This window comes from Choristoneura fumiferana, chromosome 19, assembly GCF_025370935.1.
Source record: "Choristoneura fumiferana chromosome 19, NRCan_CFum_1, whole genome shotgun sequence".
NCBI lineage: Eukaryota > Metazoa > Arthropoda > Insecta > Lepidoptera > Tortricidae > Choristoneura > Choristoneura fumiferana.
The window spans coordinates 11,145,392-11,154,787 of NC_133490.1; positions in this window are offsets into that span (position 1 = coordinate 11,145,392).

Genomic DNA, 9,396 nt, shown 5'->3' on the forward strand with positions numbered 1-9,396 from the left:
GCGATGGGGCATGTGTGATTTATCGATATCGATAGAATATCTTAAAAATAGATTAAACGAAAAGTGAAACAAAAATTCATTTAGATTTAGATAAAAGTTCTTTTACAAAAAAGAAAATGACGAAATCCACAGGATATCCTACAGGAACATACTCCAAAAATATATCCTCGTATTAGGAGTATCGAGGAATTCCCGACTTGTCTCGAATCAAACCATGGTAATGGTAAGAGCGCTGAGCTGACGCGCTCACCTTGAAGACGACCCACGGATTGAACCCAAGATGTGCATCTGTCTCACGGTAGTTTTAATTTAAAAATCAATGTATAACAAATTAAATCAAGTAAATTAACTAAATTGGTATCTATTTAAACAAAACTTTGTACTGAATTCGAAATACGAGTGGGAGCAGTAGAAAATGACATACAGTTCTAATAATCTTTTTTATTATTTTTTTATTCGACTGGATGGCAAACGAGCAAGTGGGTCTCCTGATGGTAAGAGATCACCACCGCCCATAAACATCTGCAACACCAGGGGTATTGTAGATGCGTTGCCAACCTAGAGGCCTAAGATGGGATACCTCAAGTGCCAGTAATTTCACCGGCTGTCTTACTCTCCACGCCGAAACACAACAGTGCCAGCACTGCTGCTTCACGGCAGGATTAGCGAGCAAGATGGTGGTAGCAATCCGGGCGGACCTTGCACAAGGTCCTACCACCTGCAAATCTTGTAATATAGTCAAAATTTGTATTTAAATTATAGTTGTAAAGTAATTTCAATGCTCAGTCCTATGTGATTGATCATAGTGGCTCGCTCGCATTTTAGCTAAAACCCAACCCAATTTTACTTCGGGCTTCGGAGTACTGGACATCGTGTCACCACCACGACTGGTCGCAGTAGAAACATAGAGCGATATGTAGCTTAAATAAAGATCCACCCGGCACCCGATCAGCACCGCCTCGCCGCGAGCGGTTAGTTATTTGTGTCACAAGGGAGCAAAATGGTGTATTTACGGCGAGGGCGTACATTGAATCCAGAATGTAGCAAAGGATTCTACAATAGAATCCTGAGCGTAGCGAGGGTTTCTAAAGTAGAATCCTGAGCGTAATGAGTGATTCAAGTGTTAACGCCCAAGATGAAAATAATTTTGCTCCCGAGTGGCTCATACAACTTTTCACACCGAGCATTAAAGAACTTGAAAGAAAAAAAATCTAAATATTATTAAAGAACAAACAGCATAGAAAATGGCGTGGCTTTACAATTATCAACTTCAAAAAATGGCATTTGCAATAAAATACTTAGAAAAGCCTTGAACAGAAAAGTTGCACTTTGCTCCCTCTCGTCAGGGAGGAAAAGTTACTTTTCTGAAGGAGAGGTGTGAAAAAATACTTTTAAGTTGATAATTGTAAAGCCACGCCAGTTTCTATGCTGGTTGTTCTTTAATAATATTTAGAATTTTTTTTTCAAGTTTCTTAATGCTCGGTGTGAAAGTATTTTTTATATGTATTTGTTTGGGCATGTGCTCATTACATCAACTCCGTAGCGTCACCGGATCGCCTCGGTCGCGAGGTGTCCACGCGCGGACGGCGAGTAGACCGCTCGGTGATAGCCCGCGCTGCTCATACGCCTGCGCTCCCAACCCTCATTTCATAATACACTACTTGGAAATTCGTTGACCACGCGAGGTCCACTCGTTGTCAACGCGGCGTCCACCCGTGGACCAACCATCGACAACGAGTGGACGCCGAAAGTCGAGGCGGTGCCTGGTTGGGTGCCGGGTGGCTCTAATTGACTAACTTAAAGGTCCCTACCCATTACACCGTATCATACCATGACCGTTATAGGAACGTGTCAAGCAAGAATATATTCTTTGTATTGAAAAGTATGAGACTATGCCCACTAGCACGTTTCCTAACCAACCGTCGTCGTCGCGTGTCATGTATGCGCTTGACAATCCGCCAGATCACGAAATTCCTAGGCATATCATGAAACGCCGCCATTTCATGATTTGGCTAGTTTAGGCAGATCATGAAATTCCTAGGCATATCATGAAACGCCGCCATTTCATGATTTGGCTAGTTTAGGCAGATCATGAAATTCCTAGGCATATAATAAAACGCCGCCATTTCATGATTTGGCTAGTTTAGTCAGATCATGAAATTTCTAGGCATATCATGAAACGCCGCCATTTCAGGATTTGGCTAGTTTAGGCAGATCATGAAATTCCTAGGCATATCATGAAACGCCGCCATATCGGTTCTGGCAGGCTCGCTTCGGTCGCTCGGCTTGTGCGTAGTGGTCACACTTATTCATACAAACCACTCCTCGCTTCGCTCGTCGTACCAAAATATTTATTTTTTTCGGCATATCACGATGTGCCGAATATAGAGCTAGGAATATCGACGAATGCGTTGCTCTAATCGATCTGCCGTATTATTTCTCAGGCACATCGTGATTATGCCTGGCTAACTTTGGGGGCGGCAGACGTGAGCTTGCCTTCGGAATCCAAAAGCTTAATGGATACTTGACCTGAAATGTATAAGTATTTCAGAATTATTATTATTTATTATTTATCTGTTCTTTTTGATGGGAGAACTCCAGAGGCGTGGAGTAGGAGTGTTGTCGTGTTGTTTTTCAAAAAGGGTGATAAAACTCTTTTGAAGAACTACCGACCCATTTCACTCTTAAGCCACGTCTATAAACTGTTTTCGAGAGTCATCACGAACCGTCTTGCGCGAAGGCTCGACGAGTTCCAGCCCCCCGAACAGGCCGGGTTTCGATCGGGATACAGCACCATAGACCACATCCATACAGTGCGGCAGATTATACAGAAGACCGAAGAGTATAATCGGCCCCTGTGCTTAGCCTTTGTAGACTATGAAAAGGCCTTTGACTCGATCGAGATCTGGTCTGTTCTGGAATCTTTGCAGCGATGCCAAGTCGATTGGCGATACATCCAAGTGTTGAGAGGTCTTTACAACGCCGCTACTATGGCCGTGCAAGTCCAGAACCGGCAGTCTGAACCTATCCCCTTGCATCGTGGTGTGAGACAAGGGGACGTTATATCCCCCAAATTGTTCACAAATGCATTGGAGGACGTGTTCAAGACGCTGGACTGGAAGGGGCGCGGCATTAACATAAATGGCGAGTACCTTTCACACTTGCGATTTGCAGATGATATCGTCATCGTGGCCGAAACGCTGCAAGATTTGCAACATATGCTGAATGGCCTAGCTGATTCTTCTCAACGCGTTGGTCTTCGGATGAACCTGGATAAAACCAAGGTTATGTTCAATGAACATGTAAGTCCGGAACCAATTGCAGTTCAAGGCAGTGTTCTCGAAGTGGTTAAGGAGTATGTTTACCTCGGGCAAAACTATGCAATTAGGTAAAAACAACTTCGAGAAAGAGGCCAACAGGAGAATACAGTTGGGATGGGCAGCGTATGGGAAACTGCGTCAAGTCTTCACATCACCAATTCCACAGAGTCTAAAGACGAAAGTCTTCAATCAGTGCGTCCTACCCGTCATGACATACGGTGCCGAAACATGGACACTCACGTTAGGGCTGGTCCACAAATTTAAAGTTGCTCAACGTGCTATGGAAAGGGCTATGCTCGGAGTTTCTCTGAAGATAGAATTCGTAACGAAGTGATCCGACAGAGAACCAAAGTTATCGACATAGCCCACCGCATTAGCACGCTGAAGTGGCAATGGGCCGGCCATATAACCCGAAGAACCGATAACCGTTGGGGTAGACGAGTTCTTGAGTGGAGACCACGGACCGGCAAACGTAGTGTAGGACGTCCTCAGACTCGGTGGAGCGATGATCTTCGCAGGGCAGCTGGCAAGAGCTGGATGAGAATAGCCGAGGATCGTGCTCAGTGGCGTGCCATGGGAGAGGCCTATGTCCAGCAGTGGACGAACATAGGCTGATGATGATGATGATGATGATTATTTATCTATTTTAATTTATGACGGTGGAAGCAGTCTACACTTCCACTGAACGTAGATATAGTTAGAGTTTAGTTTTGTAACTAAGGGACCCCATACATCCCTGTATTATTATTATTTTGTATTTTTTCTTTAATTGTATACTGTAGTTTTTAAGTATTTTATTTGTAATTATTTTATATCGAAAAAAATGACTTTCTGTCAAGTTTCTTGCGGCGCATTCTTCTTGGCAATGATGGTCTTTCCGAAAGCGCTGGTAGTTTAAAAAATGACGTGTAAAAGTGCCCATTGCGGCCTATTTACTGAATATATGATTTGAATTTTGAATTTGAATTTGAAACTTTTAGGCATATCCCCAGGAATTTCGTGATCTGGCGGATTTTACACATTTTTTATTTTTTTTATTAATTTTTTTGATTTTTTTATTTTGACGATCGGCCGCCGACATCGATACCACAGTGGGTATCGACTTATCCCATTACTATTGTCAGCCCCCATGCCACGTCCTGCGTTCAAGTTACATCACTATCTACCGGTGGCATAGGCCACAATGGCGTTCAAAGAGTTGTTCACCTGCGATTACAGTACAGTCGAATAAAAAGTTAAAGCGGCTTGGGTGCTCACAAAATTGAACACTCGCAACAGTCACCACCAAAAAAAATCAAAATCATTTATTCAGTAAATAGGCCGCAATGGGCACTTTTACACGTCATTTTTTAAAACTACCAGCGCTTTCGGAAAGACCATCATTGCCAAGAAGAATGCGCCGCAAGAAACTTGGCAGAAAGTCATTTTTTCAACATAAAATAATTACAAATAAAATACTTAAAAACTACAGTATACAATGAAATAAAAGAAAATACAAAAAATAATAATAATAATACAGGGATGTATGGGGTCCCTTAGTTACAAAACTAAACTCTAACTATAATCTACGTTCAGTGGAAGTGTAGACTGCTTCCACCGTCATAAATTAAAAAAAATAATTATAATAATAATAATTTAATTCTGAAATAAACACCATAAACACCATAAACAGCGGCGCTGTTTAGGTGCTTAAAAAGATCATACGACCGTATTGTCTAGTATTTTATTGTTTTTGAGCTCATAAGCTGCTCCGATATTCATGAGCGTGAAGGTACTGTAATTACTTATGTGCTTATTAAATTTTTGTAAAACAAAGTTTATTAACCCCCGACACAAAAAGAGGGGTGTTATAAGTTTGACGCCAATTGTCCGTTTGTCTGTCTGTGGTATCACAGCTCTCAAACAGCTGAGCTAGTTTCATTGCGGTGGTTCTTAGTTACGTTTTATTAAAATCAGTTCAGCCCATTTATTAAACTTGCAAATGTCGGCTTTCAACTCTCCCTAGTTGCTTAGGTAATTATTTTTTATTTTATTTAGAACTAGCCGCTACCCGCGACTCCGTCCGCGTTGAATTAGGTTATCCCAAGGGAACTATGCAAGTTTCCGGGATAAAAACTATCCTATGTCCTTCCCCGAGACTCAAACTATATGTATAACGAATTTCATGTAAATGGGTTCAGCGGTTTAGACGTGATGAAATAACAAAACAAACAAACAGACTTACAAACTTTCGCATTTATTATATTAGTGGGATAGAATTACAATATCAAATAGTTTTTTTTTTTATTATTTTGTCCAAAGAATTTCGAGTTCACTCGGCCAAGTGAGGGCAGTTATTTGAACTTATTTGTAGTTCATGTAGTGCAGAAATTGTAATTAATAATATGCACTGAGCCAGATAGTTCCTGTATAAAATTCAAATAACAAAACCATAAAAAACACACATTTACGTACCAAACTAATAATCACCCCAAACTATGCACCCCATTTTAAACACCACCAACTTATCAAGTACGTCAACAAAGTCGCTCTTGTCTACCGCTCCCATACATTTTACAAGCATCTACCATTAGTTCCAATTTCGACCACTAGTAAATACAAGTTTGTATTGTTCCAGCTTTTTGGCGCCAGCTGCGCGCCCGCCATTTTTGTAAGTGACGTCACGCATCGATTTCTTTTGAAAATCGATATTATCGAGCGAACACCTGTTAGACGCGTGCCTTCCGGGTGCATTGACCCCGTTTTTTCTTAAGGTTCTTTATTATAGGGCATAGGAAGTTGTAAGGGTTCTTTAAAGAGGAAGCGCGTGTGGTTACCGGCTTTGATTTTTTGCTTTGATAAATTAGTTTCTCTATGATTCATACAACTAGTTAGTTACATTAATGCTGCTTCTATAATTATCCAACAAAAATAAACAACTACCAGACGACCGGATAGCTAAGTGGTTAGAGACCCTAACTATGAGCTTGAAGCCGATTCAATCCCCGGTAGAGGCAGAAACTTATATTGTATGAACAATACGAATGTTTATTCTGGTCTGGAGTCTCGGACATCTTAATACAGTATATTAAAGTAGTGTCGCTGCTTAAGCAGGCTGAAATGTGTGCTGCATGGGAGAAATCTGTGTCTAGACTCCTGTCCAGTGGTGGTGTAGGGGTATGGCACGCAGCACGGAATGCTAAGGACCTGAGTTCGATTCCCAGCGCTGGTCTCTTTTTTTGGGTTTTTGCTGTGCATCCATGTTTCAGTTTGTATTTTCGTTGGATTTCACGGGATGACCGTAAAAGTAACAAATTTGGAGTTGAAATTAAAAATACAAAAATACTCCAAAAACCAATACATATATCCATATATAAATATGTTTATCCATTGCCTAGTGCCATAGTATAAGCTTTGCTTAGTTTGGAACTACAAGAGACATGCATATGTATATTTAGTCAGTGTTTCTGTATGTGTATTTATTTTATCAGCTAATAAACAGTTCTTATTCTTATTCAACAGTGGACGCCTTCCGACTGATGATGATACAGATGTCGGCGGCCGATCGTAAAATCCGCCAGATCACGAAATTCCTAGGCATATCGTGAAATGGCGCTATTTCATGATATGCCTAAATTTGGCCAGGCAGATCACGATGTGCCTGAAAAACAATACGGCAGAGATCGATTAGAGCAACGCATTCGTCGATTTTCCTAGCTCTATCGTGATATGCGAAAAAAAGAAAAATTTAGATACTTACGACGAACGAAGCAAAGAGTTGTTAGTATGAATTATGACCACAACGCACGAGCCGAGCGAGCGAAACAAGCGTGCCGCGTCAGCGGCCGGCGAAGTGCCAGGACCGATATGGCGGCGTTTCATAATATGCCTAGAATTTCATGATCTGCCTAAACGTCACTAGGCAAATCGTTAAACTGTGAGTATTAAGCCCCTTATGTCCCTTAGCCAATTAATGAAATGCAGCCATTTCACGATATGCCTAGGAATTTCGTGATCTGGCGAATTTTACGATCGGCCGCCGACATAGACACTGTAAAAGTGTAACACACACCCACGTAACTACTTACCATTTACAATGTGGGAATGAGTTGTTGCGAAACGCAGTATGACGGGTACCGCAACTATATTTATCTAGATAAATACTCTAAGTACCTAGGCGTTCTCAACAAGGTCAGATGAGCAAAAGCCGGCCTAAACCGGTTTCCCCGAGCTACGAGAAGTACTACATATAGCTCCCGATATGTGTCCGAAGAAAGAAGAAGGTAAGTACGAAGTGTGTTCAGTGTAACCAATTCGGTCACATATCGGCGCATTGTACTTATTGGTCAACATCGAGCGAATCAACTGACGGCAAGCATAATTTTTTTTTTATTCGACTGGATGGCAAACGAGCAAGTGGGTCTCCTGATGTCAAAGTCAAAGTCAAAGTCAAAATATCTTTATTCAATTTAGGCTATAACAAGCACTTATGAATGTCAAGAAAAATCTACCACCGGTTCGGAAAAACCTCTGCTGAGAAGAATCCGGCAAGAAACTCACGAGGTATATATATTTTTTTTTAAAACAGATTTACAATATTATTAATGATATGTATACATCACAAGTATTTAACACAACTTTATTTTTAACACAGTAGGTTCGCTATTTGAAGGGATCGCTAATGCGGATCGGAATTATTTCCAAATATCCCTGTCCATGATATAATCATTAACTTTATAATACGCCTTTGATATTAATGTCTTCTTTACAATAGATCTGAATTTTGTATCCGTTTCATTTGTAATATTTTTTGGAATTTTATTATAAAAACGTATGCAATTTCCCAGAAAAGACTTTTTGGTTTTAGCCAGTCTGTAAGATGGAACTTTAAGCTTCCCTGTGTTTCTAGTAGCCTTTGGCTTATCGACGTTAGTGGGAAAATCACATATGTTCTTCCTAACATACATGATTATTTCAAAAACATAAAGCGACGGCAGGGTTAGGATATCTGTTTCCTTAAAAAAAGATCTTAAAGTGATGGTAAGAGATCACCACCGCCCATAAACATCTACAACACCAGGGCTTTTGCAGATGCGTTGCCAACCTAGAGGGCTGAGATGGGATACCTCAAGTGCCAGTAATTTCACCGGCTGTCTTATTCTCCACGCCGAAACACAACAGTGCAAGCACTGCTGCTTCACGGCAGGATTAGCGAGCAAGATGGTGGTAGCAATCCGGGCGGACCTTGCACAAGGTCCTACCACCTGCAAAATATGGTCAGAAGAACGACGAGCTTGTTCGTGCAAACTCTCGGTCACACTCAGATGAAGAATATCTTCGGAACGAGGTCACCGGGAACGACATGGACATGGCGGCAATGGCGTTGACGGACGTCAAACGTCACAGGACTGACATTGACAGTTGTGACAGTAGCTCACGCAGCTGTGATCGAACTGAAGATCAAAACATCGATCGGAAGCCGACGAAGGAGATTTTGTTATGTGATCGAAGTGTAAACGCGATGATGGTCTTCGGCAGTGACGTGAATTTGGTGTCGGAGAACTTTAATAAGTTGTTAGGCGCGCCGGTCTACGAAAATTGCGAACTGTTGGTGTCGGCGCTCGGTGCGACTCGAGTTGTATCACCGGGACACATAAAGACGGACGTTCTAGTTGACGACGAGTGCTACTTCGACGTGGTGCTAAATATTGTGCCTATATACATTATGCCGTACTATATTATTTTAGGCCAAAAATTGTTGTGCAATACGACTGTTGTCATAAACTGCAACCAGGTAAAATTGTTCAAGCGAGAGTTCAGTTGGGTTCATAATTATTTAAAGTTAAAGGTGCAGGCCACGATATATGTTAAGAAATTATATACCTACTGGTATGGAGTGAAATTTAAAATGAGCATTGAACCCGGAAGTAGGCTAGGATCACAAGTGATGCTAATTTGTTACTAGGTATGGTTTGTTTTTTTTTTCATCCATATTTTTTCTCTAAGATGGTTTATTTTGTTTCAAATAAAGATGTTTAGTTGTACTAAGAATAAAGTTAAGTTGGTGTTCATAGCATAAGATGATGTTTGTGTTGGT